The 24568-nt window shown below is 43.6% G+C and overlaps 1 protein-coding gene and 1 long non-coding RNA gene across 3 annotated transcripts in view; one reads left to right on the top strand and one right to left on the bottom strand.

Moving 5' to 3' along the window:
• The window catches only part of LOC144131065 (alpha-1A adrenergic receptor-like), a 414411-nt gene that overhangs the window by 311897 nt on the left and 77946 nt on the right, over nucleotides 1-24568 (top strand). The gene's annotated exons all lie outside the window — the stretch shown is intronic.
• Nucleotides 198-15438, bottom strand: LOC144110671 (uncharacterized). Of its 2 annotated transcripts, none has more exons than XR_013309896.1 (7): nucleotides 12771-15438; nucleotides 9107-9213; nucleotides 8797-8977; nucleotides 6362-6477; nucleotides 5964-6078; nucleotides 2111-2218; nucleotides 198-260 (listed from the first exon to the last, which is right to left on the bottom strand). It is a non-coding gene; the product is annotated as an uncharacterized LOC144110671 (long non-coding RNA). The 2 variants fall into 2 exon arrangements; XR_013309895.1 differs by having other exon boundaries at nucleotides 5964-6119.

Here is a 24568-nt window from a genome sequence, read left to right on the forward strand (position 1 = left end):
CCGAATGTCCTATTTCAATCCGTGAGTACTGTACTTTCTGTAGTACATGAACATGCGTCTTCGTATAGCTTCTGCCCGCAATGTTCACTGCAGATATAGCCGTCCAGGTGCCGAAGAAATAAGTATTATGTATTGCATACGTACAAAGAATGCAGCTTAGAATGAAAGAGTGTTAAGTGTTTGGGTGAGTACAAGTACATACGTTTTATTTCATGGCAAACTACACACATTGTACATCTGCACATTGCTGTCGGATCCATCTGAAAAGCATAAAAAAATCCTCATTTAGTGGTCACACAACACCAAATATAAATTTCACAAATACATTTCAACCATCCGCTATTGAACAATCGGCTTTCGTAGAAGCTTTCAATTCACCGAGAACCAACCCGTTATAATTTATTGGCCAAAATTCATTTCTCATAACAGTAAACAGTAAAAACCACAGGTCCAGAAAGAAGCAGACAAAATGCGCTTTCCCGGGCGGCACTGTGCGCATGAAAGTCTTTACAGTTGCTTATCATTTTGTGCAAATAGAAAGTAGCTCAGGATGGGGGCCAGATGCAATTCAATGCAGGTGTTTTTCTGTACATAGTACTAAATGCACAACTTAGCGAGCAAGGAACATTGGTAACATCTGAAAAAGGTGGGAGACGCTTGCCGAATTTATCGTCCATCCAATTTGTTATAGGCAAGACAAGACGAAGCGAAAGTCCCGCACTCAGTTTATATCCAGTTCCCGGGCATGCCCGTTGCGGCAGATTATGACGCTTTTTATTATGACACAAACTTGGAATACGGCCCCAGGAAGCACACTTCCCCGAAACCGCATGTTTTCACTCATAGCTTCCATTATCTCAGCATGTGCAAGAAAATGTACTAATATCTGATGTCAGTGAAAATGCAGTCACACGTACCGGAAGCAGCTCACAAAGGCATTCCAATATCTCTGCAGTGTGCCTCACAAGGAACGGATGCTCAAGTTTCAAAAAAGGGCTCTTGGCAGAAATTTAACCAAAGGCCGTTGCCATGTGAACCTTTTCAAAATGATGACCCAGAAAGACGAAGTGTCCTCATGTGTCTGATGCAAAAGAAGGATGAAGGCATGAGTCTTTCTGCTTTTTGAACAGCTGTGATAAGTTTTTTACTGGTACTGCTTGGTGCAGCTTCAGTCTCCTTCTTGACATTTTGTGAAATAATTATATATCTGCAAAAGATCTCGCTAGCAAACATTTTGGCACTAATGGAGAAGCAAAAAGACCCATGTCCTAGGCCTTTTTTTTGTGACACTAAAGGAAGGCTTGATTTTTAGACTCATTGATTACGAAGAGGTCCATGTGGCAACAAACTTAGAGAGAATTCCTTCAAGGGCTCTTTGTTCTCATGAGTGCCCTGTAGATAAAGCACAACACCTCAGTGAGCTGTTACCAGCCCTGTGAGTTCACTGTCACTTGACATCGAGGGTATGTACTTTTCCTCGCCACATGCAGCAATGATGTATATGTCAAGAGAAAGCATAAAAGATTTCTAAGTGCAATTCCAGATTGCTTGCGGAGGAAAGCACAAGAGTGGCCATGCTCAGCTGTTACCTTTGCTTCTTGCTCGAGTTCTACAGCGAGTACAACGTAATGACAGGTGTCTGCATCAACTCATATTTTACACCCGTCCTGTGCGACCTCCATCTTGCACTACATGACAGGCAACTTTATAACACCCTTCATGCAAAGAGTGTCATCAGGGTCGGTGTGTTCTGTCATTTTCCTGGTCCTGTGGTTTGTGCTGTGTTTTCTACTCTTAAATTATTTACTGCCTTCATTCTCCACTCCATGAAGCCTGAATGTGCTACACTGGGCTGCTCCACTCGTCGTGGAGCAGCCCAGTGGCCATTTTTTTTTCAAACGTCGGAGGCACTCAGCTCGAAAGCCATGCTTACTATATTCAGCAGACAAGGGTACATGTGAGACACATCATTAATAACTAATTCTCACAGTGGTATCTGGTGCAAGAATATCTAAATACTACTCAATTTTTGCTTAAGTTTTCAGATACACTCTTAGATTGAAAACATAATTTGGCTACATTAGCAGAAGCACAGCACCAAGGTACTCACCAGTTACCTGAAGCACTGTACGCAAGTTCTCGTGCCATCATGAATACAGCACACTGTCCACGTCTTCATAATGCCATGTCACTCCAGCACTTCAGTAGCAAAATTTTCCTTTAAAAAAAAGTAGTTTTGTTTATGTTAGACTGGTCATATTTAATTTTACTATATACTATGTACTTCTCATTGTACTGCCCCAGACTAAAAAATACCAATGATCACGCTTTGAATTATGTCATATGTGATCACCAAATTATGTGATCACCATTATGTGATCACCAATATGTTCTTAGAAATTCTGATTGAAATAAATCTGACAAAATATTATTTCAGAAAATGTGGCACAAGGAAGAAGGACGCTAGCTAGATAACCTGGACGAATGTTTTCAGTTGCATGCAGCAACCGGCACCATTGCACACAAAATGTACAATAAAGTGGGTTTTACCTTTCCGAATAGAATTTAATGCTGCAAACATTTAGGTAAAAAAATTTCAACCTTCCATTCCGCATAAAGGAAAGAAAATTCCTCTCGTTTTCTCACAAGCCTCTGCAAGTACACAATTCAGTGAATCTACTCTACAAGTACTTGAATCTATCAGCACGAGACAGGGACGAGAAAAGAAACAAAACAGGCACTGACTCGCAACTGAAGTTTATTCAAGTGAACAGAGAGTATACAGAAAAGCCACACGCCACAAACTGCACAATTACACATAAGCTACATCACAACATAAGTAAAAGTTTGCCCTTAACATTCCTCTCATCTAGACAGTCCAACCCGCTGCATGTTAATGCTATGGGCAGCACACTCACACATTCGTCACCGAGTCATAAGATGTGTCTAGCCTCGATAATTTTCTGGTTAATCTGCTGTGAACGTAGTGCCAAAATGCGTGTTGCCGAAAGGAATGGCTAGCAGCCTTCACATCCCTTGTAATATGCAGATAAGTTACAACCCCTACCAATATCCAAATACCTCTCATGCTCCTGTAGTCTTACATTGATACACATTCCAGTTTCACCAACATAAACCCAACCACATGATAATGGTATGCAATGCATGCAATGGTTGCAAGGCACATATATGTTGCCACATTTCACTTGACACATGTGCTTTTCCCTAACGAAATTCACAAAGTTATTAACAATTTTACAGATTGTAGACAACTTATTAGGGGCCGAACACACCATTTTTACGTCATACCTTCTGGCCACAGTTTTCAAATTTTGCAACAATTTATGTATGTACAGTAACACAGTCAGTCTTTTGACATCTCACTGGCTGGCCCCAGCCTGATCATGCCAGTCCCTGCGAAGGGGTTTCAGCTTTTAACATGCTAAAGGGAAGAATGGCACAGCATCAAGTAACGAGGAAAGCAGGACAGCACACCCACGCACAAGTGCCAACCCTGGAGCAGATACAAAATCCAAGAGCGCGTGCTTGACATTCAGCGTTGACAGTCAAGGAAACGAGGAAACACGGATTTGAACGCTAAAGATTGAACGAGCCCGATCCTTGGCTGCCAACGCTGAATGTCAAGTACACGCTCTTAGATTCTGCATCCGTTCCAAAGATGGCACTTGTGCGTGGGTGTGCTCTCCTGTTGTCCTCGTTACTTGATGCTGCGCCATTCTTATCTTTAGCATGTCAGACCAACTTGCCCAATCTTATATGCTCAGCTTTAACAATTTATCGCACTTTTCTGCAATAGCATGGTTGGGAAATCATGCTTTCATTAGCCTTAAAATCTTCTCTTGGAAACCAGTTGTCACACTGTAAAAGCATGGCTTCACCAATACCGAGCCTAGACTGGACGACGCAATGCTATCTTTCACTAGCTTAGAATCGTTCGACCAACAGTCAAGTAGCTGCTTAACACTCCTGGGTGAATATCGCTAGCACACATGGCGTGTGCAGAACATCAAGGTAAGGTTCAGAAACCGCAGCTCTCTTTGTTGGGACATTTTCTCCAAGGTAAACTTAAGACAAAGGCCTTGCTCCTTAAACAAGTTCACAATATGTACAGGTCCCACACTGTCACAACCTTTGTAAATGACCAGAAAATTATAGACGTAGCGAAAGATTTCCCCCAGCCCATGCAATTTCTTGGCAATCATTCCTTCCACCCTGCTCAAGAGAATATTGCTTAGCACAGGGGCAACCTTCGAATCGATACATTTAGCAGTCTTTTGAACATATGCCGCACTGCCATACTCCACAAACATGCTCTTTACTTCAAATAAAAGGAGGCAAGTGCCAAAAAAGACTTATGTTACACACCCGTTCCTAAACACGAGCTCATCGTTGTGCTCCGATATACACATTCATAAGCTTTTCACAAGATTTTCATACGGGATAGAATAAAATAGTTCTACATCGACACTAATCACAAGACAATCCGCTGGATTGTCATTCTTAAGATACTCAACCACACTGTGAATTGTGTACAAGAAATGGATCTTCAAGATGCGAAGTAGACGGATGCTTTTGCAAATAACCAGAGATAATTTTGCATGAATCCTTTTCTGAAATTTATCTGAAGAGCGTGTTATTGAATAGCATTTATTTGAAGAGCATGTTTGTAGAGTAGCGCAGTGCGGTATGTGTTCTAAAGTCTCGAATATGTAGTGTTTCAAAGGTTGGCCTTGTGCTAAGCAATATTTTCTTGAGTAGGGTGGATAGAATTGTCCAGAATGTGCATGGGCTGGGGGAAAAATCTTTTGCTATGTCGATGATTTTCTGGTCTTTTATAAAGGTTGTGATAGTTCGGGACCTGTACATCTTCTCAAGTTGTTTAAGGAGCAAGGCCTTTATCTCAGGTTTACCTTGGAGCAAATGACCCAAGAAAAAGAGCTGTGGTTTCTGGACCTTACCTTGATGTTCAGCACACTTCATGTGTGCTGGCGAGTGTTAAGCTGCTACCTGGCTACATGTCGACCATTCCAAGCCAGTGAAAGATAGCATTGCACTTTCTAGCGCGGGCTCAGAATTGATGAAATTATGCTTTCACAGCATGACGACTAGTTTCCAAGAGCAGATTTTAAGGTTAACGAACGCAGGATTTCCAAACCTTGTTACTGCAAGAGCATATGATAAATTGTTAAAGAAGCTGAGACAGTTTTGCGGTGACCGGCACAATCAGGCTGGGGCCAGCCAGCGAGATGCCAAAAGACCAGTTGCGTTACCGTATGTACATAAATTGTCGCACAATTTGAAAAATGTGGCCAGAAGGTATGATGTAAAAGTGGCTTTCTCGGCCCCTAATACGTTGTCTAAAGCATGTAAAATTTTAAGAATAATTCTGTGAATGTGGCTCGAGAAAAGTACACGTGTAGAGTGAAATGTATATGTACCTTGTAAAATGAATGTGGTATGAAATATTATCTTGTAGTCTGGTTTACGTAGGTGCAACTGGAAGGTGTATGAATGTAAGACTACAGGAACACAAGAGGGTAGGGGCTTGGCTAGGTGGTTGGGGTAACTCTGCTGTACACTGCACGGGATGTGAAGTCTGCTACCCTTTCCTTTTGGCAACACGCATTTTGGCAGTAAATTCAGAGATATTAAATGGGAGATTATCGAGGCTAGACACATCTTATGACTCCGTGAAGAATGTGTGTTTTGTCTATCGTGTTAACACACAATGAGTTGGACTACCTCGATCAGGGAAATGTTGAGGGCGAGTTTTGACTCATGTTGTCCTGTATGCTTATCTGTAACTACATGGTTTATGGTATTGCTTGGCTTTTTATATATTCCCTGTTCACGCCAATAAACTTTAGTCGCGAGTCAGCACCTGTCTTGTCTCCTTTCTCATCCCTGTCTTTCACGCTGGTGGATTCACCGCAATGGCTCACCTCTGCAGAAATCCAAGGCATGACATTTTCCTCTTCACACTCGTGGTTCAGTGCATAATACGGCAAAGGCTTTTCAATTCCAAGGAAAGTTCATGGCTCCATTGAACACTGCCTCCTGCTTACAAGACACAGAGCAGCAATCATTGTAGATTCTACCTGTGACACAAAGAGCAAAGTTTTTGTTTGAGTTGACTAAACTAGGAAAGCAGCACAATATATCTATAGCCAAATAACTGAACTGAAAGAAATAGAGGGTAGTGTAATAGTGAACACACTGATATATTGCAAGTGAGATATATGCATAATATATTGCAATATCCAACACTGCTACCACTGCCTTAGCCAACTACTTCATAAATAACAATAAATGCAGTATCACAAAAATACTGATAACGTACTATTAGTGCTAATAGTAGCAGTGTAGGTTCCATGAACAAAAAGGGCCCAGTGCTGACTGCCGTTCCCACAGCAGCCTTGTGACCAATGGCCAGTGTATAGGAAAGAGGAGGAATGACTGAAAAGAGAAAAAGCCAGGGGGAAGGAAAATAGGTATAGAAGGGCTTAGGATATCATAGGCAAATAAGGTTGTTCAGACAGTGAGCACAAAATAAACATTACCACACAAGTAAAGACATACAAGACCAAACATATATATCATTGTGCAGAGTGGCAAACTTGATGCCATTTAGCCCAAAATGTTTTCAATAAAGTGATTACAATTATTAATAGAACAACTGACCGAGTGAAACCATAACAGGGATGAACAAGGAAGTTGTTAATATTCTGGCAGAAATTAAAAGAAGAAAATGGATCTGGCCAGGGCATACAATGCAGAGAATGAATCACCAATGGTATCTTAGGGCAACAGAATGAATTTGATGGATTTTATTGGCACAAGGGCATCTGTGGCCAAAGAGTGCCTTAGCACGAGTTAATTTCGTCTACTCAATGTGAAATCAGAGACCCCTTTCCCAAGCGTTTCATTCCAGATAAGCTGAGCACCACACCAGGAAACAGCTTGTGCATTGTATCGCAACAAAATGAATTTCACCCTAAGAAAAGTACAGCAGGAGATAGCTGATTATAAGCTCACTAGATAAGATTAGGTGATTTCTGATAGTGTGGCATGTAGCTGGTGCAAGACACAGATAATTAAACTGGAAAAGGCCATTGTCCTGAGGTGAATGTAAACTAAGCATTGAGGATAATGAAATTCGCTACACTAGAGCTGTTAAGAATCAGCTCAAGTTCCATGCTTCAAGATGACGCAAGTTCGCTCAGTGAAAAAAAATCATAAGTTCACCCCAGAATTGGTATCTTGGCGGTATCAGGCTGCAGGTGCAGATGAATTAATCCTGCCTCAAAGAAGAGCTACATAGAGCACAAAACATTTTAGGCCAGTCCTACACTGACAGCTGTTAATAACTATTCTAAAACTGTTTTTCATTGCACAAACAATAATACCGAGTTTGTGTTGGTCATGTGATTATGTTACTGAGGCTCTCCTAAAAACTCTAGCCAGAGCTAAAATACAAGCTGTCTCAACTAAGTTTTTATATCAACAATGAGAACATAAACACATGCAGATTATTCAAGTAGAAGTTTTATTCTTCATAACATGCCCTACAAATTTTAAATTATACTGAAAAGTAATAGAGTGGAGTGCTTGTGCCAAAAATACTAAACCTCAACAACAAAGAGAACACAAGATAAAGGCAACAACATATTGCCCAAAATTTAAATGTTTGACAGAACAAATATGAAAAGCAAACCTCTCCACAACTGGAACAAAACAGCGTGATACCGAGCACACATTTGAAAATTGTTTCATCCAAATCCCCAGTCTTGTTGCTCCAGCACTCTTCAGCCAGCATGTCATGAAATGTACCATAGTTCTGGTAGCTGTAAAGAGTATACAGCTGATCCGGCATTTTGATATGTGAACAGTAACCATCAATGACCACCAGGCTGAATACTTTCAAGAGGCTGTTCTAGTAACAAGACTGCAGTGAAACTCTTAGCAAGTTATGCTGGCGTAATAATGCAAACCATTAATCTGAGAGTTCGCTAGCACGCAACTCTGTAGTAACTCCTAAAGTGTTGCAATCGAATGAAAAAAAGGACTGCCTATTAAATAAACAAGTCAAGAGGCTGCAATGCAAGGCCACGACAGAAGTGCTGCAATACAGCAATAGCGATACAATGTACACTTTAAGCAACACAATGAATCATGATCTTTTATCCTTAATTATCAGAATTTAAATATTAGTTTTCCTTGCTCTCTTGCAAAATTAAGTTTAGATCGTGAAAGCGCTCAAAAAGACAAGTATACAGGAAGAGATTTCCACACAGTGCGCTTACTTCCAGTGTCTTTTTGAGCACATCCACTATCTAAACATGGTAACCCAACTAGTCTAAACGCTGTCGTTATTCCAAAATTAAGCCTTTCACAAAGTGAGAGCCCCTTTCCCCATACGAGGTACACCATAACTAATCCAACACTTTTTTCATGATATGTTTTCTCTGAGAATAAACACTGTTTGAAGATTTTGCAATAGTACTTGTCTTTTCGATTCTACGAATGTATCATGCAAGTGTTCAATGAAATGACCATCTGCCTATCTTGATCATTGCTCAAAATCAGGGTATAATGCACCATGAAGGGCAGGCTCTGCTTGATTTTTATGTTTTCCTAACGAAGCATGTACGTGCAACCCTTCTGCTGGCTTGTATGCAGCAGGTTTGTCTAGCTAGGTGAACTGTGGTTTTGCTATAAAGATGAAATGGTACTTTGGAAGTGAATGGCTTTCTAAAATGCATTTAACATACATACCTGGGCTTTAACAGCACCTGGTGTAAGCAACATCAGTGGGGGGACCGCAGGAATGGCCTAGTGGTCCGAGCATCTGCCTCGCAAGTAGGAGGTGCGGAGTTCGATCCCCAGTGCCACCGGGTAACCAGCGGTGATACAATGGGTCGTTTCAATGGCCAGTTTAAAACTTGAAATAACCATGCTGCAATATATACAAAAAATGATTTGTGTGCTCTCTCTTACATGACATAGTTAATCATATCATAGTGTTGGTAGTACACAAAATGCATGTGTGGAACCTATACATGCACTGTTTTTGTTCACATCTTACCTGCTATGTGCTGTTATGGCATGTTATGTGCTGGGAAAGCAACAGCTGGTGAGCAATGTTGTGTTGCAGCCTTTCTTCTGGTGGAATTTGAATCATGTGAGGTGCAGCTGAAAGAAATTGTTTCATACATAAGTATATTTCATGTAACACAACAAAAAGTGCACAGCCCCATCATGAGTTGTGGTTTAAACTAACAGCGAGCTTTTTACTACTCTATTTATCATATGATGCAAGTCAGTGATGCTGGAGGCACAAAACTAAATACTGTGAGGTAACAAGAGCTAATATGGACAATCATGCCTTTAAGAGATATTGTCAATATATATTTTCCTGAATGAACTAAAGTTATCCTTAGAAGCATACAGAGGAAGATAATTTTGCTAAATGCCTTTTGCCAGAATAGGCCTTTTATGAACCAGTTGCAAATGAAAAGAATAACTTTAAAACCATGCTATGCATGCTCTAACGCCAAAGTAGTTGCATACAAGCAGTATACTATGCCCCTAGTTTTATGGTGGGCCTGTACTGCACAATTTTCATGCAAGGTAGTGGAAAGTATGTGCCATGAAACAGTCCTCTGCTTGCTGAAACTGGCAAATAAGTACTGGGGTTTTAAGGCAGGAAAGAAGTTACATAGTTCCTTCTGCAGGTTTTGAACTTCAAGTTAGTTATTTGAAAAATATCAATCCCTGAACTGCAATGATTGAAGTTTTTAGCAAATAACATTTCCATTGTAACAGTGGAAACGCTCTTTTATTTGAGGAACGACTTTTCAAAAGCCTGCGTTTCATGGTGGCTGTCAAGTAGCCCTGATAAAGAGAAACCAGTCACGACACACAACCAAGCCCCCGTAGCACATATTCAACTATACCCTCATGATATAGCTTTAAAGTAAGTGTTAAGCAATACAAATACAAATCCCTTGATTTCCTTCATGATTTATCACTGGTGTATACATACAAAGATAACCGTACAAGATGTGGAGTGCATGGTACAGAGAGAGTAGGCAGATGGTTTCTTGACACTCAAAAAGTGAACAAGGGAAGGAAAAATCTCAGGGTGCTTGCCGTTTCGACAAGACAACTTGTTTTCGTCTGGGGTCAACATATACAGAGGAAACTTAGAATCAAGTACAGGGTTGTCCACTCTTAGTGCGAACACGCGAGCACATGGCTGTGCTCTTTGGGCCACTGTGTCTGACATTGCCACACATCGAAGTGTAACATGACACGAAGCACCACATCCAGGTGCATCTCCTCTTGCGCCATTTTGCAGCGATGAGTGGCTGCGCCGCACACAGTGGACCTCTAAAGAGTGCGGCCATGCGCTCACATGTTTGCACTAAATGTGGCCAGCTCTGTACATTCCGGAATTGGCATAATTATTTGAAAAGGCCTTGTACATGGTCAGAGGTTTTCCAACCCATAAATTCCCCCTCCTTTCCTGCTTTCTTTAATTTATCGTTATACTTTAACCTTACGCCCTGCACCTCCTGACATCACTTCTCGGAACCTTGGCTGCCATACTCCTCCCCCTCCCCCTTCTTTTTGCCTTTTCTCCGAACCTGCCCTCATTTTCTCTTTTTCCTTCAAATTATTTTGCCCCCCCCCTGGTATTTTATTCTGCCATGCTGCTTAATTCCTTTATCCTAGTTTTTCAGGAAAAGGCAGCCAGCCATACCAAGCCACCTGTTGCGGCTGAACATAAAGCCATTCAAGCCCACTATCCACACTCCATACCCCGAGATTCGTTTCTACTGAATTGGGCTTTTTTGTTTTCACAGTTTTGCAGGTCAACCGGTTAATCTTCTTTAGCAGCTATAATGCCTGGTCAAGGTTCACGCTCCCCATCGTAACGCCCTTCCCATATCGCACCCTCGTCCCACACAACAGGCCTTTCGCCTCGAAGTGAAAACCTTATTTAAACCCCACCAATGATGAACACTTTGCCAGACAAAGACAAGTCCTCTTGTCGAAACGTCGGCAAGCACCCTGAGGCTTTTCCCTTCCTTATTCAGTTTGTGAGATACCAGGGACAGGTGTTCAAGCAGCCATACCACACTAATACCCCTGTCACACGGGCACCGCAAAGGCCTTTGAGAATCATATCCAAAGGCGTAAGGAGTGCAGCTACCCGGTACAAATGTTGCGCCTTTGTCGCTAAGGGCCTTGGAGGCGAAGGCGCTCAACCGAGACCTTCGGAGCCCGAAGACGCGGCATTCGAGAAGCTGTGATCGCAGTACCATCCAAAGTCAAAAAGTAAAAGCAATAAAAAAATAGATAAGCTAATAATGTTTGAAAACATTTTTTTCAAATACGAAAGGTGTGTCTGGCTTTGGTTTTTGTACGGGTGTTTATGTTTTATGTTCAAATTTCAAGACAGTGAAAGTGTTGCGGCAACACCGAGCGCCCATGGTGGCCAAGGCAATACACGTACAAAACCTGCTCCTGCTGATGAGAGTAGCTGTTGCAGTACTTTTAAGGAAGCAATCAGAATAAAAAAATTGTCAAAGCTCAACGAATGAACAGAATACATACACCACTTTAATTTTAGAACACTCACTTCAGCCACCTCGAGTATAGCAGCGGGTGCTAAGCCTGAACGACTTTCACCTTTGGGCTGCACCGTGTAGCTGCATCGCTGCTCCTTTAAGCTTTCGCTCCTTTGGTGGAAAATGGTGCCTTTGCTGGAAAGGCCTTCGAGGAATGCCATGTGACAGGGGTATAAAGCACATTTTTTACTGACACGAAAGACTCAGTGCCTTTAGTTCTGACAACATTCTGAATCATGCTTTGGTGGCTTAGCATATCAAAATACTGGACATGACAAAATCAGCTAATTAGCGAGGGCTATTATTTGCTATAGGTAAAATTATAACATTCTCCTAAAATAATGAAAAGAAACCACCAGCACTGACATCAATGTACAATTTGGCTGTAACATACTGACATGACAATATAGTTACACGTAAATTCCCTTTTTGCACTTCAAAACTGCATGCATTATTTCTATAAAGTGCGAGAACAGAAGCTCATACATAGTGCCAAAGAAAAGAGTGCATAATAGTACCACTTATGAGGTGTTTATCGGCAACTGCAATGAGCAAGGCTATGTTAATGGCAATCCAGATTTATTATGTGTCTTACGAGCGCATGCACTTGGGAGGTGATAGCAGCTGTGGACGCAGCTGTCCATCGCAGTTTTGAGTCTGTCGAGATAACACATGGGGTAAGGTATTCCCTGTTTTGCTGCCGAAGGCAAAACCGTCAGCGAGTGGAGTTGCCTTGCTATTCACTGTCAATATCTACTGCTCAAAGTAAAGGAAACTAGGGCATAAAACATACAGCATTTCATATTATGCTTTGGCCAAATGCAGTGAGAATGAAACAGACTAGAGACTTGTCTTATGATGTTTGCACTCTTTACTTTGCACCAGAGGAAAATAAATTTATGTACAGTTGACCTACTGCTTGCCACAGTCCTAGAAGAAATGAATCCAGGTCTCAGAAATTCTACCGAGAGAATACTGATGCTGCATGTGCATTTCTCTGAACTGTTCTGAAATATGCAGAAGTTACCAATTTTTTTACTACCTGATTACATACTGTAATCTTTGCAAGGAATATGAGGTTAACGGACTGGGCAAAAATGTCAGGAATGGTACCTTTGGTACTGGGCACTTGGACAAACAAATGACCCACTGGGCGTCCCCAGGAGCTCTGCTACCAGGCACCCCTAGCAACAGTAGTCAATTTTCCAGATCCAAAGGAGCCATGCGAATGATTGCCGAAAAGCCAAGTTTAAGGACAGCAGATGCATGAACACAAAACAGTTTTCCAACTTTGTTTCAGTGTGATAAATGGTTTCAAATCTCTAGACTATATCTGGTAGTACACAAATTATCAGAACACCATCTCCCGCTCAGAATTGTCTCAAAACACATTCGACACGCAGTACCAACATGGACAGTTCGTGCTTAATTGAATCCAAAAGTTTACGCTGATCGACCAATATTACTCTAAATAGAGACAGAAAGCGCATGCACGTTGTACTGATGTTATCGTGAACATAACATGCGACGAGACGCAGGGTTACAATACAAACAAAAAACCGCTTTCAAAATTTGAGAACAAAAGGCTCACCTTCTCACAAGTTCGCCAAACCGGAGACGTTGCCGAGTGGCTGCCGCCAAAGTCACTCGCAATGCCCAGAAACAATAAAAATGCAGTGCCACTGAATTTCCTTGAGCAATTCCAGTCGATTGAACTTCCAACTGTTCGCACCGACTGCCTCTGCAAGCATGTCTAAAAGTTAGCGGCGCAGGCCACGCCATTTGCAATTTACGGAGCTACACGGGAAATTCATAGCGCCATTCGCGTATTCGCGCTCAAGCTCACGTCGCTGATGTTGCAAAGGCGCACAACGGCAAAAACATATAAGATGTATTTAATTTTAGGTAGCTTTTTTAGCTGACAACCTGAATCATTTGATATATTGTTTTTTTCTTTTCGTTGCATGAACGTTATTACCATCAGCGGCAGCGCAGCTTGGCCATGGCTAGCCATGGCGAAGTCGAAGCGCTAGCCGAGCCCGCAGTCGGAAACATGTGCGCAGTTAGCGCAGTGTGGAGTTGAATGAACAGGCGCTATGGAATGGGTTTTTGTTCTTCCGTGTTCGCTGCGTGCGTCCTGCGCGTTGTGTGTCTTTAGTATGTGTGTGTGTATGTGTGTGGCCGGAACGCTGCATTGGAGTGTACTACAACAGCTCGCTGTCCCGTGCGGCATCGGTGCGTAGTAAAACGATCATGCAGAATGTGCGTTACAATGCCAGTGGCCCTGCACGAAAGAGGAGACTTGAAGCCGACGGAAAAGCTGCTCTCCCTCGTGGGACTGCAAGAATCTGGCGAGTAACAGTCGACGCGCGTTTCGGTGGATGATTCCGTTTACCACGCCAAAAAATTCAGCACTGGCCAACAGCAATGATGAACTGCTGCTGCATCATCACCTGTGTGATGTTTGTGACAAGCTTGTTGGATGTGAACGTGGCCATGAATGGTATTCGTCGAGCAGTGGCCCTCAGGGCGTGGCACCAGTGGATACCTGAAGACGATTACTGTTTGCCCGTGCCCTGGCGCCTCGCATTCAACCGAATGCTTTGGCGTTAATTATTTATATCTGAATTTCACACGTAGTTGGACTCGCAAATATTACAGCGTACAAACGTACCGTCGGAAGAGCACCTTTTTTCATTTTTTTAGGGAGGGGGTGGGGGAATTACCGTCTGCTCAAATTTAATGTCACTAATATTTTGAGCTTATTTTCTAAACAGGTGCCGTGGTGGCACTGTAAGCAATGCATTTACTGGGCAGAAGTTTATTTTATGTTGTGTTGGCACAAGGTTAATGATTGTCATTGTACTGTGGTGCCATGTTCAAACAAAACACATAATTGTACACTCTCTTTGAAGAATGTCTAATGAGGTAATAAATTACTGAGCAGCGACTATGCACTGTGGTAAATGCGACTAACGTTACTGAATTACTTCACACTTGTCATGTTCTGTTGTCGTTAGTGATTACGTATGCCTTGGTGTCTGCTGCTTTCCAGTGTAGGGGTCGAGAAGCATGTCGAGCTCCACTTAGCAGCTTTTTTTCCTTCCACTCTCTACTGGCCAACGTGGTAAAATAAACTCAACATAATGCGTGATTGCTCAGACCTAGATTAGACTACCATTTCACTTATTTACTCTCAGGGCCAATTGGCATCGAAGAGAGGAGAGCGACTAACATAAATACATGTGTAGGCAGATTAATTAAAATGATTATACACAGCAGACTTGAAGGCATTGGATGCAGTGGTGGACATGACGAAGGCAGAGAAGATGTGACAGCTGGAAACGTAGAAAAGTGGAGATCTGCGTGAGTTTGTACGCGACTTAAGGTGAACGCTAGCAAAAAATTAAGAAGGCGCAGAAGACTGAGGCCAGAGTTAAAACTGTAGTTTAACAGAGGAAAGCACCTCCCAGCAAGCCAAAATGTGCACATGCAAGCAGTTATGTGAACACAGAACATAGAAAATGAAACTCCTTTTTGGACAGAAGGAAAGCTAAGGCACATTGCTTATTGTGATGTTGCTTAAAAAGTGAGTGTCTAGTTGTTGCCCTTCATATCTGGTCCTTCCACACCCAGCAACTGAAATGCCATCAAAAAGGAGCATCTCCAATCACTCTAATTACATGGGAGGTACACATCGCCAGATGTCAGAGGCTTGGCGTCTCATCTTGCAGACTAGCTAGTTTGGCAGATTTAAACTTTACCGCATGTAAGAGGCATGCGGTAGTAGCCTTGAAGGGGAGTATTTTATAAGTGTTGCAGCATATTGTACAGTCTGGCATGCTTCATTATTTACATCACAGTGATATGCTAGCACAGGCTGGAAAGTTTGTAAGTGAACAGAAAAAAACAATGTTCATGCCATATCTTAGCCATATTCTTAGTATTGTATAAAAAGTGCAAATAAGGAATTCCTCATTTCTTTGTCAGCTTTTTCTTTCTGTGCATTAATTTTTTGCAAGTTAGCAAGGTTCTACAGTCTTGTGTGCCTATCGGCTAGCCCCTTGTTTGTCAAAGGTACCGAGTACACAATGGGTCGTGTCAGTGCAAGCTAAGTAAACGATGGATAGAAAATTCGTGCTTTCAGAGTATTTCCAGAAAAAACTGCTGTTAGTTCCTACTCCGGATGGGGTAACAGCATCGATGGTGCACATCCTCCTTGTCACTGCAGCAATTATGGCTGCTCGCTGCTTTTTGGTGACGTTTCATTTATCTGCGGGAAGAGCAGGCATGAATGTGCGGCAATAGGTACCTACTAAATTAAACATTGCATTGAGCAATATGTTGTTGTGTCGGTGCTTTTGTTATCCATGAAGGAGTTGGGGTTTTGATTAATGGTTGTGTAGCAAAGATGTAACTGCTACATTGCACTGCATTCACAGATTTGTTTGCCCATGCTTTTGGTTTACTCAGTTGTTTATTTCCTTACCAAATGGCAGATAGAAATTCGGCTTCAACTTGTGCACTTTCATCATGTTTGCAATGTACTTTCAGCTGGTGTTCAGTTTCACTTTGGAGAAGTTGTCCAACCATTGTCTGTGTCTAAATGTTTTCTAACAGTTGACCTCATTACGCAGCATTTCTCACAGAAAGCAAATGTTGCAGTAACATTTTTATTAAATGTTACTCTATTATGTGGCTAGCAATGTAGCGAAAGATATTTTCATCAAGTCAGCTTTTCACATTATAGCAAATTAAGGCCTTTGTTATTTAACGTTGCTCACAATTTGTACCAATCACTCAACCTTGAAGCAACGTAATTCGTTATCACCCTTCCTCGGCTCTTCATTGTGTTAATCACATTATACATGCTCACGGTCGTTCGCCGTGCTAGTTTGCGGACATTGTTGGCTAAGAGTAAACCAGACAAATAAAAAATCGGACGTCATGTGATGCCTATAGTCTGCGGGCCAGCAGTTCATCGTGTAAAAGTGGCGTCACATCATAAGCATCTTCTGTTTTTGCTGCCTTTAAGCAAGTTATTAGTGCGGTTGGTGCAACACATAGTCGATGGGGTCAACCGTCCTGTCGTGTTAAGTTTTCCTCCCTTAAATTGAATGTTTAGTATTTTTTACTGCAACGACTACAAAGGAACACGGACGTTTCCTTCAATACTGGACTGAATATACGGTCATTCCCTACGTTTCATTGAAAGCAGAAGTGGTTCTGTATTTAAAACGTACATAGTCTACGTTATAGGTACGGAATTTTTTTACAGTGTAAGCGAAATTATAGAGGGAAGAGGGAGACGAAGATGTTGTTCGATCTACTGTCGCCTCAGCTCTGTTTCTTCACCTAATTTTGCATAATTTACCCAGTTTTATTTTAATATTCGAGGACGGCAGCATCTTCAAGGCGGTACTGTCCCTATGGGAAGAGCATGGCTGCTCCGGCGCCGGCCAGCCTAAAGGGACCACGCCAATCAAAGGAGGCTGTCTCGGAAGAGGAGGCCATGGCTTCCCAGGCTGTGGAGCGACCAGAACATGGACACGACCACCCGTCCAGCGAGACTTCATCGCTTAGTAGGGATGAGTCAACGATCGTGGACGGTGACGAGTCAGTGGCCGATATGGCTGACGTGGACAAAGAGTGCTTCAAGTTGGTGAGTCATCGCAAGCAACGAATGGTCGGGATCCCGGTAGTGGTTGAGCCCACAGAAAAAGGGATTGATTTAAGAGAGAAGAATCCGAACTTACTTAACGCGGTCATTCAATACCTGCTGATCAGCTCCGATTCGTAGTCGGTTCACCATGCACGGGGCTCTTCAGCTGGATGTCTCGACGGAAAAGCAAGTTGACAAGCTCCTGCAGAGCTCTCAGATTTTTGACATCAAAGTTAACGTGCGGCTGCCCCATTCCTACATGAAGAACGCCTGTGTTATTAAGGGTGTACCAAAGTGGTATTCAGAACGCGACCTACTTGAATATCTGAAACCACATGGTGTACTGCACGTGAAACGACTAGTGCGTCATGTGGAGTCTCCAGGAAAAGAATGGGCTGCGAAACCTACCAACTCTATCGTGTTGACATTCGCTCCCAACTCAGAGCGCCCTGAAATAATTGATCATGGATTAACAAAACACGCAGTTGCAGATTTCACTGAAGCTCCTCCACGGTGTTTCAGATGCCAACGGTTTGGGAACGTGGCTAAAGTTTGCACAAAGGATCGACGCTGTAAGCGGTGCAGAGGCGACCACGACTGTAAAACCTGCAAGACCGATTTTGCTTGCGCCACTTGCGTTGGTGATCATCCAGCGAGTTTCGGAGGCTGCCCCTTCCGTATGAGCGCTCTGCACCGTCGAATATCCTATATTGCTGGTCGCAAAACCCGACCGACTGAGACGCTTGTCCCAGGATTAGACGAGTTCCCAGTGTTGGAGTCTGATGTTGCTGCGTTACCCAACAATGTCCCTAAGAGACCTGAGTCCTGCAAGACGCCAAGGTCCAGTGCGCGCTAGTCGGTTGTTCGACCTACAGGAAAAAGTGTCCATGTTTCTGAGCGGCCGGATCACAGCTAGACTCGACGGCAAGGGGCACTCCCATATGCACAAGCGACAAAAAAACCAGCTACTGCGGCCAAGAGTGTGTGCCCGTCGGCATCTTTTGTCGATGTTGTGAGTGCGTTGCGCAAAATAAGGAGCTCAAAAATCAAGGTATGTCTGACCTTCTTCATGTTTTGTTTGGGGCCCTGCGTTCATATGTTCCAGCGATGGCACACCTGGTAACCTGAAGAACTTCCTACAGCTGGTGCTTTCTTTTGAGTCCCTAATTACCACCTTCGCAGCGAACATCCTTGCTATCTAATATGGATGGCGTTAAACCTCGTGGATCGCATATGCACCGAAAATTGCCGTTTATATCGCAGCGTAACTGCGCTGTGATTTTAAGTTGGTTAGCTGAACTAAATCTATTCTTGAAAGAGACTTGTGTTCCAGTATTGGCCCTGTCAGACGCTGGCCTGCCAAGTGGGAGATGTTTGATTGGATATGTCGCCCATAAAAACGGCAGCTTAAGGTCATTTCCTGCAGGAAGTAACAGGGCAGAAAGTTGAGCTAGTTGGTACACGTTCATTATGAAAAAACCTGGCGCTATCAAACGACGACACAGAGGGGACACAGTGCCGGGCTTTACACAAGAAGAAAAATTCCGCATCTTTCTCTAAGCGTTGCCGATCTTTCCACGGATGACGATGAGGTAGCGGCTGTGAGAATACAGCTCGGCTCTCGAACCCTTTCTATTGCATCCGTGTACGTGTCCCCGCGGAAGAAGGTAGCATTGGATTTGTTTCCACAGCAGCTCTGCGACCGCTGCCCAGCTCCTCGAATCATCTGCGGTGATTTCAACTCCCATCATGCCGTTTTGGGGTGACAGGAACACGGATTCCTGTGGACGCAAACTCCTAGACATTATTGACAGTTTGGACTTGTGTGTTGCCAATTAAGGGAGCCCCACTTTCTTCCGGCCTCCAGCCTCAGCGACAGCTATAGATCTGACAGTGATTCACCTGACGTCGGCGTGAGGTCGTCAACAGCTGACCGCATGGGAAGTGATCCCTATCCGATTTTTGTGTTTGGTGAAGACTTTCTTATGCATGGTCCTAAAATTAGCAATGTGGTCAACTGGGACAAGTACAGAGAGCACCTAGAACGTGTTTCTGGTGATGTTTTCGACAAAATTATTTCTAGTGACCTAGCAGCAACAACGGCGGTCAAGTACCTGATCATTTTCCGGCCCCGGATTTAAAACTCGGGAACCTTTGCGCAGCGAGAAGAAAAGCGGAGCGCCAATTCGTGCGGAAGAAGGACGATAGGCAACTGAAGACGACTTTCAATAGGCTGAATTCTGCTATTAGACGGCACACGAATAAGCTGTACAGGTCGCAATGGGCATCATTCTGCGCTAATTCGACTGTGTTCTCACTGATGACGAGAATATGGCGAGTTATTGGCAGCCTTGCTGGAGACTCGCCCATCGAAGCCTTTCAAAAGGCTTCGAAGCCTTGAAATACGCAAGTAAAAACATATTGCGTGCTTGGCAGAGGAATTTGCAGACGCACTCGTGCGTGCTAATTCTGGAATAGATACACCACCTGCTTTCTCTAGGTCTATCATGGACGTCCCATTCACGCTTCGTGAGCTTCAGACTGCGCTCATTGGCCTGCGGCGCCGTTGTGCACCAGGTATGGACGGCATTACCAATGAAATGCTGAATAATCTGCCCTTGTAACTCAGGAAGGAGCTGCTCAACTTTGTCAATCGAGTTTGGGAGTCTGGCGATGTTCCTCCGTCATGGAAGGTGACACATGTAGTTCCAGTACTGAAGCCTGGCAAATACATGACAGACCTTGCCTCGTATCGCCCTGAGTCATTGGCCTCCTGTACAGATAAGTTTATGGAGAAGCTGGTAAATTAACGCTTATCGTGGTGGCTTGAGGACACCACGGCACTGCCAACATGTATGACAGGATTGCGGCGAAGTCTTAGGGCCCAAGATAGCGTCTTAGACTTTGTGAGTCACATTGAACACCAGAGAGATTTCGGCCTTTTTACCTTAGCTATTTTTCTTGACATTGCGAAAGCCTACGATAACGTGCCTCAGAGCTCAATTTTAAAAAGTTTGCTAGGCATGAGCATACAGGGCCATATGTTAAGATTCATTTACAAGTTTATAAGTGATCGCGCGGTTCGTGTACGGTTAGGGACTACGTTAAGCACCGAAATGGTTCTTTCACGAGGTGTGCCTCAAGGAAGTGTTCTTTCCCCCATGCTGTTTAACGTCGTATTGGATGGCCTTCCCGATTCGTTGAAAAAACGTTGCAGACAAGTTCGTATGTCAATATATGCTGACGAAATCTGCATTTGGATTACTGCTGCCAACACAAGCGATAAGCCCTGATAACTCGACAGGCTCTACTTTCCGCACAAGCTTACCTTCAAGGTGTGGGATTGTCTCTGTGAGTGGAAAAATCCGGCTTTGTACTTTTTCCAAGTGCATGAAGACGTCAAGCGCGGTCGAAGATAGACCTCTGTCACTCTTGCATCCGTCAATTCAACCACACTCGTTTCCTTGGCGTCATTATTGACCCCCGTCTACAGTGGCGAAAAGCTGTAGACGCGATTGTTTCATCTATATCTTCGCGTCTCAATGTGATCCGTAGAATTGCACGTGAGCAATGGGGAAACCATCCTTATTCAATGATAAAACTTCATGAAGCGCTGGTGGTCAGTCGCATATGCATCAATTACCTTTAATTTCCCCCTCGGCATCACAACTTGAACGTCTCGAAGTTGTCCACAGAAAGGGCCTAAGAAAAGCCATTCCAGTTCCTCAGGCGGCTGCGAATAAGGCAGTACTTCATGAGTCTCTATCGAAACCTCTTAGCCTTATCGCTTCTCAGAGACTACTAATGCATCTTGGCCGCCTAGGAGAGACGGTAGATGGTGGGTTCCTTCTCCAGTGGCTCTGCAAGAGATATGAGTCGAAGGCTTACTTGGCACTCAATACTCTTAGTTCTTTAGGCCTTAATGTCCGAAGGCAAAGGAAAGGGTTGAAATCCCCCTGGTCTTTTCCGACCCTTGACTGTAAGGTCACAATTCCCAATGTGCGCGAAAAGCGCAGCTCTCCTTTGGCAGCAACGTGTTCGCTTGTACTTGAACACTTGGATACAGTATGCCCACCTTTTGCAAATTTTGACGGATGGTTCTGCTGACAATGTCAAACAAGCTAGCGCTGCGGCTTTTTAAATTCCTTCTTTGGACTGTAAGGGGGTCGTACGCTTTACTGCTGTCATATCCTCCCACAACGCCTGAAAGTGTTGCTATTGAGGCGGCTTTACGGAAGTTAGGGTCTTGTCCGGCTCAACCTGTTGTCATCCAAACTGATTCAAAATCTGCCCTTCAGCGTTTAGAGCGCGGATTCCCTACTGACGCTTTGTGTATAAGCTCTCAGCGCTTGGTGCATAATCTGCACAGCAAAGGCTTTACTCTATATTTCCAATGGCTGCCCACTCATATAGGAGACAGCGGTAATGAGGTGGCAGAAAATCTCACCCATGAAGCTGTCTCAAGGATTCCATCAAAAAATTACTTCAGGATGGAAAACGTCTATACAGGAAAACGGTGCTCGATCATTGCAGTACCCTGTGGAGTGCGCCACACAAGCCGTGTGTGACCAAGGGACAGAGAATATCTGAGGCGACCCTAGTACGTCGAGTTCGCACAGCCTCTGCTCGCACTCCTGCCTGGATGCATAAGACGAGCATAGCATCGTCTCAGCTCTGTTCTGTATGTGGTGTGTGCGGGGATATCGAATATTATATTATGTACTGCCCAGAGTACAGCGCGGAAAGGTATGTGATGTTCGCTTCCTTCAAGAAGACAGGAACCCGTCACAGCACAGTTCAGGACATTGTCTACCCGAGTGGAAACCAGACATGCGGAAGGGAGGCAGCACGCCCTCTTATAACATTTCTGCAGTACACGGATGTTGTTTCTAAATGGTGACAGCAGGAATGGACTATGGCCTACTGTGATTGAATGTGAGCGTAGATGGTGTCTTCCGGAGTGGACTGTGATGTGGACTGCGTGGATTGATTGTGTGCATAGATGGTGACTGCGGGAGAGAATTTGTGCTATTGTAAGAGACTGTGCTCATAGCGGGGTAGATGCGACAGGCTTTAGGACATTGTTAATATAGAAGGGACGCTACAGTGGAGCAATTGCCGGCAGATAAAGCAAGGCTAACCCCACCTGTAGCATTCAACACCTCAAATCAATGAAATTATAGAGTGACGAACTGTTTGGAATCTTTCAAAGCTTTTTTTCTTCTCTCTTATGCAAGATACGGCTAGACAAGTCAAGCAGGCCCGCGAATATCACGCTGTTCAAGACCGACTAAGGGATACGTGAGTCTGTGCCTTTTGTACGGATTAGCGACCCAAATGTTCTGTATAATTTCACTACGAGAGAGATTTTCTACAACGAAGAGACACCGCATTCTCTTATTCCTATGAGAGGAACGGCGCTGTGCTGTGCAGGCAGCGTGAAATAGTCATATGTTCGCTAACGTAACCGTTATTAACAGGATCAGCCGTAGTTGCTTCGCGAGGAACAGCTGAAGGTGCAACGAGTGGGAAAAATGATCCTGGATTTACACAAGAACTATATTAAGTTGCGCATAGATGTTTGCTATTTTCTGCCTTGATACAGACAAACCTGCTGTATTTGAATAAGTCTAGTGCCCAAAGCGCAGACGTACTGAGTTGGTTAAAAGGTCAAAGGACACACGGTAAGCACTTGAGTCTTGTAGTGGGGAGTCGTTTACGGCACCTGTGATCTGAAAATCTCTGGACGGTGTGGAAGAGTCTAATGCTCTCTTCTGAGGAACGTTTTAGCGAATTTTAATGGGACATTAAGAAAATCCATACGGAAGCGATCATCACCAAGTCGTAATAATCGTGTCATCCTCGCCAACAGTCATCCCGACGAAACCACGGCTTTTGAAGCTACATTTAGCAACTGTTTAGAGAAAATGTCAGTTTAGGTAATACTGCTGTAGAAAATCTCAGCACAGAAGAAACAAATGAAATGTTGACATTACGCATTCCTACAACCGCACACCTATCTAATCCAAAATCCTGATGAGTGGTCTGTCAGAACTAGAAAGTGTGGTACACACGGGAAAGCAAGGAAGCAGAAAAGCCACAAAATAAAGTCTGGAAAATCTTTCACGCCGCCTCGCCAACATGTACAAAAAATGTGGGATCAAGTTTAAAAATTATATGGCACCTACTTACCTTTCACAATTCCTCTATTAACAACACCTGATACACGAAGAAGTATAGGATAACAGGCGGATATATTGGGGGACCACTTTTGCTGCGGCTGCAAGTTCCTCACGCTATATCCTGTCATTATTAATATACAAAAAGATAGCCGGAAACAAAGGCTCCCAACAAGTGGAAGTAGAAATGAAAATACAATAATGTTATTAGACTTGAAGAAATAAAAAAATTCGTTGGAATCACTTCGATATCTCTTAACTGCGGGAATGCTTAAGCCAGTGGGCAATGGGCATTTTTCTCACAATCCAGTTGACAGGTTGAGATCACGTGTCAATGTCACGTGACACGCGACCCAGATCACGTGACCTAGGTGGCGATGTATTGGACGGATATCGCGGGTTCACTTGACAGTACGGACGGTCACTGCGAATATGAGCAATTAAAGGCTTTCGCAATAATACTGTACTGTCTGCCGGCACTTCTCGTGGTGAATCGATGCGGCAGCATTAAACACAAGCTGAAGAGTAAGGAGGTTATTTCAAAACGAGAGCCTTACTACTCCCCTCTGTAGCTTCTTCGCCATGTGCACGATTCTTACCTTGAACTGAGCAGAAACCACGTGACAGCTATGACGTCACTCAACCGCCGCCACCCCGGAAACCGTGTGGTCGCCTGTTTTTAAGGCGGAAGCCTTTAATGGCCCATCTTTGTCTGTCTGTGCGTCACTCCGCGAAATCTGTAACACTATAGTTGTCAATCAAATAAAGTCAACTCGATAAGAAAAAAATCCTTGTGCATGGCGGGATTCGCGCCACCATCCTTATGTTCCGCGGCCGAGCATGCTAACGACTACGCTACTTGCTGCCAACGCGTATGTAGGTTTCTTTGACAAGGCCGGTATACTTAGCGGCACAGACAGGGATACTTTATTTTTCATTCTTTTTACAGTCGCACAATAATTTCTGTCTAGCGTAAGTACGCTGGAGAGCGTTTGCTGAAAGGCGTCGAAGAAGACGGATGCGTCCCAAACACCCTCCAGTGTCTCCAGCATTTAATATACACAAACAAT

The sequence above is a fragment of the Amblyomma americanum genome, chromosome 1 (genome assembly GCF_052857255.1).
Source record: "Amblyomma americanum isolate KBUSLIRL-KWMA chromosome 1, ASM5285725v1, whole genome shotgun sequence".
Classification (NCBI taxonomy): domain Eukaryota; kingdom Metazoa; phylum Arthropoda; class Arachnida; order Ixodida; family Ixodidae; genus Amblyomma; species Amblyomma americanum.